General features: G+C 50.6%; 1 long non-coding RNA gene across 1 annotated transcript; it reads left to right on the top strand.

Annotated features, from left to right (window-relative positions):
- Positions 1-293: 293 nt before the first annotated feature.
- LOC105509166 lies at positions 294-4,176 on the top strand. Its single transcript, XR_001001397.1, has 2 exons — positions 294-347; positions 3,286-4,176. It is a non-coding gene; the product is annotated as an uncharacterized LOC105509166 (long non-coding RNA).
- The last annotated feature ends 6,335 nt before the right edge of the window (positions 4,177-10,511 follow it).

Here is a 10,511-nt window from a genome sequence, read left to right on the forward strand (position 1 = left end):
GACTCCTTGAGGGCACAGACAGTGTCCTACCCAGGCCGCATGGCAGTTCGCAAGGTTCTCACCGCTGAGTGCCGCCACTCAGAGTGAACCTAGGAGCCTGTCTTGTGCCTGACTTGTCTGGGATGCTGCTGCCTGCTTGTCCATTTGAACACCTTCTGGTCCATCATCTTGATCTACGGTATGACCTTGGCCTTGGTTTCCCCATCTGTGAAGGAGAAGGCTGCCCTACATGCCCCCCGAGGGCTCTCCTTGCTGGACAAAGATTCCCCACTCGTGCCAGACACCTGCTTTACGACCAGCTGTGCGGGAGCTGTGACACGGTGCCTTCGCTGGCAGAGGACAGTGCGGTATTTATCTGATGATGGACTCCTGGGTTCCTTTTCTCCCCACTGTGTCCGGCAATAATGATGGAGCGCCCAGGAGTGCCAGAGCCATTTTACTTTTATTTTATTTCTTCCTGAAGTTCAATACTTTCCAAAGCACCTCCGTGTGGTAATGCTATTTTCCTGGCAGGAATGCATTTATTGAAGCTGTCAGTCACCCCAGGCTCCTCCATCTCGGCTCTGCGGCAGCAGGCCTGACGAGTGATGCGGCCATCTATAATTTAAAGGCTGATAGACCCAAATTGCCCATGCAGACCTTGCCGGTGGCACAAGTTAAGGACAAGTTCTCTGCAAATTGGTTGCCTAGTAGTTTCGTGGCCCTAAGTGACTGAGTTTTCTCTCCTGGCCAGTTTCCCTCAAAGGGCTGGCTGAGACCCTCCAAGATTGTTCTTGTCAGTCTGAACTGCCATGGCGTGAGGGCCCTGGGAGAGGGACCTACAGCCTACCCTGTTTTGATTGAAAATGAGGGGATGGGACCCTGATGAGGGAGGTCAGGGCTGGGGGTTGTGACCCAGAGCGGGTCACAGAAAGATCACAGGTTTGAGAGCCAGGTGGGCTTAGGTTCAAATCCAGGTCTGCCGCTTCCCAGCAGTGAGCTTCAGACTCCATCTGTGATAGGGTTGGTGGTTCCCACGCTTACAGGCAGTTGTGGAAACTACAAGGGGAAGGGCGGGGCACAGGGCTTGGACACTGTGGGTCCCTTGTCTGACGACTCATCGTGCCCAGGGTCTCTGGACTCTAGGCCTGGGGTGGAGGCAGTGTCAGCCCTCACAGTGGAGGAGTTCTCCCTTCTCGCTAAGCCCTAGGGCCGACGTTTGTGTTATTGGAGGTTCTACACTGAGCACCTTCTCTCTCCTCCACTGAAGTCTCCATCTCTTCTGAAGATATGTCTATTTCCTGTGCTTTATACACTCCAACCAAGCCAGAGGATTTCTGCTTAAAACACTTATGGGCTGTATGCTAAGGAGGGCAGCCGTAGGGGTTTAAAAAGTACTTATAATGGCTTGTTTTGATAAACAGACTAAATTTTTCCTATTAATTTGTTGGTCTTATGAACTTTCAGGCTTTTTCAGGTCTGCTTCCTTTTCTTTCTTTCCTTTCTCTTTCTTTCTCCTTCCCTCCTTCCTTCCTTCCTTCCTTCCTTCCTCCCTCCCTTCTCCTTCCCTCCTTCCCTTCCTTCCCTTCTCTTCCCTTCCTTCCTATCTTCCCCTTCCTTCTCTTTCCTTCCTTCTCTCCTTCCTTCCTACCTTCCCCTTCCTTCTCTTTCTTTCCTTCTCTCCTTCCTTTCTTCCTTCCTTCTTTTCTTTTCTTTTTCTTTTCTTTCCATCTCTCCAGCTGGGTGACTGCCCTTCCCCAGAAACAATCAAGTGTATTTGCATTAGTCAATACTGTGGTTCAAAATAGTAGGAATACAGCTCAAAATATTCCTTACATAAAAACAAAAAAATCCATTGGCTTCCTAAATTGAACCTGGAGAAGGGTCCATGTGGAGCTTGGCACAGGGAGCAGGGGCCTGAGTGCTGTCAGCCAGCTCCTGCAGCCCCATCCACCACTCCCAGTCCCAGCTCTCTGTCCATTGGCTTTGTCCTTTATGCAGGCTGCCTTTCCAGGGCTGCAAATGGCCACTGGCCTCCTTCTTTGCAGTCTCTCAACCAGAGATGAGAAAGGCCTCCTCCCTTGGCTTGAGGAAGAAAAATCCTAGGGCAGGCCTCTCATTGGCTCAAGGGCTCATTTTCCCACCCTTAGAACCAATCATTGTGGCCCAAGGGTTCAGATGCCATGACTGACAGCACCGCTGCATTGTGTAATTGGACCCTGTGCAGAGCAGTTGCCCCAAAGGAAAGAGGAAGGAAGTGGGAGGAGTGGCGGGAACCCAGAACGCAAACCTCTCTATTTGCATCTTCTGAAATATTTCTCCTTCTGGCTAAAAAGGGGACACAGAGCGGGGCTTGGTCCTAGATTTCTCTGAAAACATCCCCCAGGAAATGGCTGCACAAGGGGCCACCTCAGGATTTTCAGTCTTCCCAGCTTCCCTGGAGAGAATGGCCGCAGCCTAAACTAGCTTTCCCACACTCCCAGGAGCACCCGGTTTTCTGTTGCAGTGCCCTCCTGTCTGAGGTAGGATGATTAGTTGGTAGAGCAACATCCTAATGTTTTGGCTGGAAACCAAGGCACTTGGGGAGTGCGTCCGGCTCCTCCAGAACACGTGCTCCCACCCATCCCGCGCCCACTGCTGCCTAAGGGATGGCAGGGAAGATGGGAGGTGGGAAGCAACAGAGGGACAGAAGCCCAAGGCTGACCGCACAACCTGGGCACTGCTACATCCAGGCACAACTTCAGCTGTGGAGATGAGAGCGGCTGCAGGGATCTTGCTTTTGTGTTTGGTCCTTCCCTCTCTGTGAGTGTGGGGTGGGTGAGGTGCTGGGAGTCACGTGCCCTTTCCAGGTTGAGCTGCAGTGAATCTCAGATGGGGGACATATCCAATGCCCCTTCCCTCTGTGAGTTCTAGGTTTCTTACCTGAAAAGGGCAAGAAGCAGGAAGAGAAGGGGATGGGGGTGAGGACCCAGCCGCCACTACATCCATAGCCTTGGCTGTTCTATTTCTTCCAGGAGAACTTGGCCGGTATGAGAGGGCTGGGCCCTTTGCTTTTCTCTCCTCCTTGGAGATGGTGGGGCAGGCAGGAAGCATGGAGAGGTGGGGCAGGACAGCTGTCCAGGATGGACAGAATCCACATTTGAGTGGGGGCTGACTTTGAACCAAGCCCACCCGCCCTAACCTGAGCCTGTTCTCTATTTCACTACAGAATTGATGAATGAGGTTTTTAGGTTTTAATAAGTCAGTAGGTCCAGATGTTTCCCATTGTATGTAACAAATGTTAATTATCTTCTAATTACTTATTAGCCAAGGCTGCGCTGGCAACCAGCACCCCAGAGCACAGCCAGATGAGTCCAGAGCTTCGGAGAGAAGATTAACTGATGGCTTCTTCTGGCAGCTGCTTCCAGAGATTCCTCATCACACATAGCGTTCTCTCCAATAGTTATTATTTTTGGAGGGGAGAAACCCAGTGGTCTCAGCACTGGGACGGGTACAGTTAAGTTTTTGGTGCCTCAGAGGCACCTGACACCGGCCGGGCTGATGTGTTTCATCTGGCAGCTTTCGCACTAAACCGGGCCAAACCCGGGGCTCAGGAGGACTGGCGAGATGCAGGGGCCTCTTCTGAAATGGGAGGGCAGACTGCTCTCCTCCTAGGCCTTGCCCCTGCATGGTCCTTCTTGAGCCACTGGGCATCCATTCTGTCAGACTCGGGGCCAAGGCCAACAGGAAGGGAGCTTCCCCAAGCCGAGCCTTCAGAAAACGTTTGCCTGCCAGGGGCTCATGACAGCAAGGGTGTGACTGCCACTCTGTCTCATGTCGAGCTTTGAACCTTGTCAGATGCCTGTGTCCTCTGGGCTACAGTTCCACCTAACATCATTTAGCAGGCGAACCCTGTCTTATCGGGAGACCAGCACTGGCGTTGGAGGTGGAGGTGCCTCCTTCGGAGGTCTGTATTGAACCTCTGGAGGCGGCCGATACCTAAGCAGGCCTCTCTCCTTGTTACTGCCACCTCCTTGCTCGTCTGGCCCAGCTGGCAAAGAGATTCTGCGGAGGTTATCCTTGATGGAAGGACCCATCCATCATCTCCTTGGGAGACAGGCACCCCTGCCCACTGCAGCAAACCCCTACTTCTGGTTCCTCCTTTGGAACCCCTTTGCTATTCATGAGGATTAAAAATAGACAGTGTAAAAAGTAAAACAGATGGCTGTAGTCATTGATCGGGGCAGTGCGTGCCACTTTTACAGAAAATTATGACCCGTTTTTTTTTTCCTGGTATTGAGGTTGCATTGATCTCTGTGAACTCTGTGGGGCGTGACACATTCATTCTTCCGGGTGCAGACGCTGGATTGATGTGTGTCCTTGTGGCGAGTGATGCATTTTGCAGAATCCTTCTGGCATCTGGTGGTTCCTGTGTGTGTCGCCAGATTCATTCATTCCTGCATTCGTGTGTTTATCTGCCTACCCACACACCGGTCTATACACTCACAGCAACGTCGATCCATCCATCCACCCACGCACCTGTCCTTCTTCCTCAGGACCATTTGCTGAGTACCAGGCAGCTGGTTCCCTGTGGTGCTTAGCATGTACGCTCCTGGAGCGTGGGGCGGTGTGGGTGGAGCATGTATTAGCCTGCTCTGGCTGCTGTGACAAAGGACCACAAACTGAGTTGGTCACACAACCAAAATTGATTGCCCCAGTTCTGGAGGCCAGGAGTCTGAGATCGAGGTGGAGATAGGGCCGTGTTCCCTCCAAAGGTGCTAGGGAAGCATCTGTGCCAGGCCCCTCTCCTGCTGCTGGTAGTTCTTGGTTTGTGGCAACATCACTCCAATCATTACATGGCCACAGTGTCCCCCTGTGTGTGTCTCCGATTCACATTTCCCCTTTGGATAAGGACACTAGTCATTTTGGATTAGGGGCTCACCCTTCTTAACTAATTACATTTACCATGACACCATTTCCAAGTACAATCACATTCTGAGGTCCTAGGAGTTAAACTGCAGCATGTGGAGTTTGGGGGATACATTTCGACCTGAAATACCGGCTGTGTTTCATCTCCCCCGGAGAGCACGTTGGACCATCCCAGGCCTGTGTGAAGAGCAACTTGCAACTGGGAGAGTCAGGTCCAGTCACAGCTCCAGCTTCACACCTGGCCTAGAACCTGATCACTTCAGCCAGCAAATGCCACCTGTCACCTCCCTCCAAGACCCATTAGGAGGAGGTTCCAATCAACCCAATGGATCACCTTGGCTTGGTATAGACAGTGAAGGTCAAAACTCCCAAGCATGCTTTTCCCACCTGAAGCATACAGGAGGAGAGCTAACCTTGCTGTGGTGCCCACCATACCCTGAGCTGGCAGTGTATTTAGTGGGATGAAGCGTGTGAGAGGGTCATTGCATACACCCACCAGCCAAGTGTAGGTTCAGCAGCATTTAACAGAACTCTTCCCAGTGACAGTGTCAAAACAGGATGGGTCCTTCATGTCTCTTTCCGTGTAACAGTAGTTTGGAGGTGGGTGGCTGTAGGAAGCTGTTAGGGATAAATACTCCAGTCTGTCCTCATCCTCATGGTCCAAGATGGGTGCTGGAACTCCAGCCATCTCATCCGTGTCCCAAGCAGGTGTCCCCTCTTAAGGGAGGCTTCCTGGAAGTACTATCCAACACTTTGCTCATATCTCATTGGTTACAACGGAATCGCATGATCACATCTAGTGTAAAGGAGGCTGGGATATATAGTAAAGGAGGCTGGGATATATAGTTTTGTATTAGGTTGGTGCAAAAGTAATTGCGGTAATAATTGAGCACGTTGTTGTCCAGCTAGAAATTGGGTTCTGTTTCTAAGGAAGATAGCAAGAATGGATGTTGGTCAGGCAATTGGGAGTCTCCACATTTGCCAGCGGTCTTGTCTGACCACCTCTCTGGGTGGGAGCCCGAGTGGATTCAGGGTGCACAGTGCTGGGGATGGGCAGGAAGAGGCACAGAACCACAGCACCACGTTCCACATTGCTGTCCTTGGAGTTGGCTGTCTTAAAGGATTTATTTTAGTCGTGTGAAGTACTTGTGTTCCCCAAGTGGTCAGCTCAGCTTTCAAGAGGTTTCCAGGGGTCAGGGGAGTGGTTTCTGACCCCCACACTCCAACAGTCCATGGTTCTTCACCTCAAGGCTGCTTAGCACTTAGGGTGAATGAATAGGGTGCATGGGGCACTCTGTCTTCTGCGGGATTGCTGGATCACCCTGGGATCAAGTCTCCCTCAGGCCCTGTCATAGCTCTGGTCCTTCTTAGGAAAGGAAAAGTCCTATTATTGTTTTTAGCTACACAGTGGTCTTCCTTTTCCTTAATGTATTTAGTTGAGCAAAACCATCAAAACCCAGATCTTTGTTCAATGCCTGTGTCTCTGGCCCTCCAACCTGGCCTGGTCTAGGCTGGCAGCCTGCAGTAGGGAGTGGGGTGAGGGCCTTCTGCTGTCTTTATTCCAACAGGTCTGGGCCCTCTAATTCCTGCTGGGTCCCAAGGCACAGGGTCCTTCCTAGGGTGTAGGGGAAGGGAATGAGGAAGGGGACAGGGAGGGGCATTTGGCACCAAGAATTCGGGGGGCTTCTTGGAGAAGGACCCCTCTCTGGTCCCTGGAATGCTGCTGTCTCGATGGAGGCCAGCCCTCTCCTTGCACTACTTGCACTACTGGGTCTTCCTGGCTGGCTGCAGGGCACCTGGCCGTGCACTTCCCACACATACTGAAGGCTCTGATCCATCTACTCCTCCCAGGAGGACCCTCTTTAAAGGGACCCCAGGCCATTATCCTTACCAGGAGACCCACAGATTGGCCCCTGTGGTTGGTGGGGAGGCCATCTCCCTTCAGCCCTCTCCTCCTTCTTCCACTGGGAGCCAGAGCTAGCCTCAGCCTCGGCGCAGCCTGGCCTTTGGGAGCGACTCCCAGCAGGCTGTGTCCTGTGCGCTCCCGGGGACTGACAACAGTCCTTCTGCCCACCCCCGCAGGGAGCTCCTTCAAGCTCCTCTCCCTTCCACGAGGTGAGAGTAAGGGCCTCCACCCATGTCCTGGAGGGCAGGAATACAGGGGACTCACAGCTTCTTTCTAAAGAAACCAACTTGGCAATCTCCAGCTGCCCTCTTGGCCTCTTCAGCCCTCGATGTGGGTGAGGCTGAGGGCTGGCACATGGGGGCCATGCACGTGCAGGTGCACCTGCTGCAGACTGTAGAGTCGCTGCTGGCGTCATTGGACTTTGGCCTCCAGCAGAGACTGAGTCAGGAGCCCCATTGAGATTTTCTAAGAATCACCTGAGAAACTCGTTAAAATGCAGATTCCTGGGGGCAACCCCCAGAGACTGGGTTCAGCTGGTTTGTTATGGGGCCAGGGGATCTGCATTGACCCCACACCCCAGGTGATGCTGATGCTGGGAGTCCTGCAGGGACTTTTGGTTGTCCTTAGGGGTGGAATGCAATACACAGTCACCATGGCAACCCCCATCCCGCTTTTTGTGGAGCCCACAGGTCCAAGACCTTCCTCGACCTGTCTCAGCTGCCTTTCCAGACACTCTGCTTAAATGACTGTTTTATTTTTTCATAGCCCGCTGATCTATTTAAATGCCTATAATACAGCAGTGTTATCTGCGGGAGACACGCACACTTTCTTGACTAGATTTCCAAGAAATTTTATGAAAGGCTGATTTTCTTTGAAAGGCCTGGCTCCTTTATGTGGTGGAATAGAATCGTTTTGGAATTGATATTCTCAAGGACGGCGAGAGCCTCCTCCACTGTTCTAAGATGTTTATAGTCCCTGTCTCCCTTCTTGCTGATAACCGAAGCCCGCTACCTCTTCATCTTAAAAAGCACAACATAAATTAGACGAAAAGAATTTTTGTAAAAAATATTTAACCCCTCCTTAGTTCTTTGACAATCCCAGCGGTGTTTGCATAGCTGTACCATCTTAAACCTGGTGGTGAGAGGAATGCAATCCTCGGCGTCTGGTCCTCTCTTCCCCACCCACCTCCCTCTGCAGCCTTCCTTCCGCCATCTGGATCCAGCCACCTGTGCTCCAGCAGGTCCCTGGAGGGCCTTAGACCTAGCTCTGCCTGGCCTGCATACAGCATCCCATAACCATGTGCATGTTCTTTGTCATTTTTTTCTTTTTCTTTTTTTTCTCTTTTTTTCTTTTCTTTTCTTTTTTTTTTTTTGACATGGAGTCTCGCTCTGTCGCCCAGGCTGGAGTGCAGCGGTGCGATCTTGGCTCACTGCAAGCTCCGCCTCCCGGGTTCAAGTGATTCTCCTGCCTCAGCCTCCCCAGTAGCTGGGACTACAGGTGCCCACCACAATGCTCGGCTAATTTTTTGTATTTTTAGTAGACACGGGGTTTAACTGTATTAGCCAGGATGGTCTTGATCTCCTGACCTCGTGATTCGCCTGCCTTGGCCTCCCAGAGTGCTGGGATTACAGGTGTGAGCCATGGCAACTGGCCTCCATGTGCATTTTCTAAAACTGATTTCAAATTTCAATTTTTTTTTTTTTAGAATGAAGCCTTGGCTTTGTCATCCAGGCTGGAGTGTGATGGCGCGAACTCGGCTCACGGCAACCTCTCTCTCCTGGGTTCAGGCGATTCTCCTGCCTCAGCCTCCCTAGTAGCTGGGATTACAGGCACCTGCCACCACACCTGGCTAACTTTCTGTATTTTTAGTAGAGATGGGGTTTCACTATGTTGGCCAGGCTGGTCTTGAACTCCTGACCTCAGGTGATCCACCTGCCTTGGCCTCCCAAAGTGTTGGGGTTACAGGTGTGAGCCACCACGCTTGGCCAACTGACTTCAATTTTATCCTCCTTATCAATCTTGGGTACCTCCTCCAGGCCCCATATGTACCACTTTGGAACGAAGTTTGTGCCCCTTCATGCCACTGGGGGGAGGCAGGACTGATGGGTGCCTGAAGGCTCAGGACAAAGGACTCGGGGGAGTGCCCAGGGACAGGCCAGCTTTTTAGAGGGCAGTGCCACTGCCCAGTCCAGACTGCCTTTTGGGGTGACAGTTCAAATCCAGGTCCACCACTGGAATATGACTCAGTCTTAAACAGGAAGGAAACTCACACACCTCCGTGGCTGAACCTTGAGGATGCTGTGCTAAGTGAAACAAGGCAGTCACAGAAGGAGAAATACTGGAGGATTCCATTTGTAGGAGGTCCCGGGGGTGGTCAAATTCATAGAGACAGAAAGTAGGATGGTGGTTGCCAGGGGATGGGGAGAGGGAGGAATGGGAATTATTTTTTATAAGTACAGTTCCTGTTTTGGAAGATGGCAAGAGCTCTGAAGATGGATAGTGGTGACGACAGTGACATAAGATGTGAATGTACTTAATGCCACTGAACTGTGCATTTAAAAATGGTTAAAATGGGCTGGGCGCCATGGCTCATGCCTATAATCCCAGCACTTTGGGAGGCCAAGACGGGTGGATATCCTCTGGTAGGGAGTTCGAGACCAGCCTGACCAACATGGAGAAACCCTGTGTCTACTAAGAATACAAAATTAGCCAGCCGTGGTGGCACATGCCTGTAATTCCAGCTACTCGGGAGGCTGAGGCAGGAGAATTGCTTGAACCCAGGAGGCAGAGGTTGCAGTGAGCTGAGGTCGCAGCACTGCTCTCCAGCCTGGGCAACAAGAGCAAAACTCCATCTCAAAAAACAAAAACAAAAACAAACAAACAAAAAGCATGTTAGGTATATTGTACACAATTAAATAAATGAATTAAAAAAAAGAAAGAAAAAATCCAGGTCTACCTCCTAGGAACTGTAAGCTTAGGGAAGTCTTGAAGCCTCCATTTCCTCATCTGGAAAGCAAAGGCATTATACAAATCAAGGCTGCCTAGAGGGTTTTCTGAGAGAAAGGAGAGAATCATGACGTGAAAACTGCAGCCCACCCCGAAAATACAGAACATGATTGAGAACTCATTTGCTTGTTTACTAAGTTTTCAGAGTTCATTCTCAGATATACAGTTTGCAAATATTTTCTCTCACTTGGTAGCTTGTCTTTTAATCCTCTTGAAGGCTCTTTCACAGAGCACACGTATTAAATTTTGAGGAAAGCCAGTTAATTTCTTACTTTTACAGATTGTGCTTTTGGTATCAAGTGTTAGAACTCTTTGCCTAGCTGTAGATGCTGAAGTTTTTCTCCTATTGTTTCTACAAGTTTTAGAGTTCTCTGTTTTATTTTATGTCTTTGATTCATTTTGAGTTGATTTTTTAATCAAAAAGACAAGTTTCTTTCTTTTCTTCTTTTTTTTAGCCTATGGACATCCAATCGCTCTGTTAGAGCATTTGTTGAAAATGCTCTCCTTGCTCCATGTGATGACTCTTGTGCCCTTGTCAAAAGCCAGCTGGGCCCATTTGTGTGGGTCTGTTTCTGGGTTCTCTATTCTGTTCCATTGGTCTATAGGTCTGTTTCCTCCAATCCCACACTCTTAACGACTGTTGCTATACAAGTCTTGAAATTGCGTAGACGAATTCCTCCTACTTTATTTCCTTCCTTCCTTCCTTCCTTCC

This window comes from Colobus angolensis, unplaced genomic scaffold, assembly GCF_000951035.1.
Source record: "Colobus angolensis palliatus isolate OR3802 unplaced genomic scaffold, Cang.pa_1.0 Scaffold170, whole genome shotgun sequence".
Classification (NCBI taxonomy): Eukaryota; Metazoa; Chordata; class Mammalia; order Primates; family Cercopithecidae; genus Colobus; species Colobus angolensis.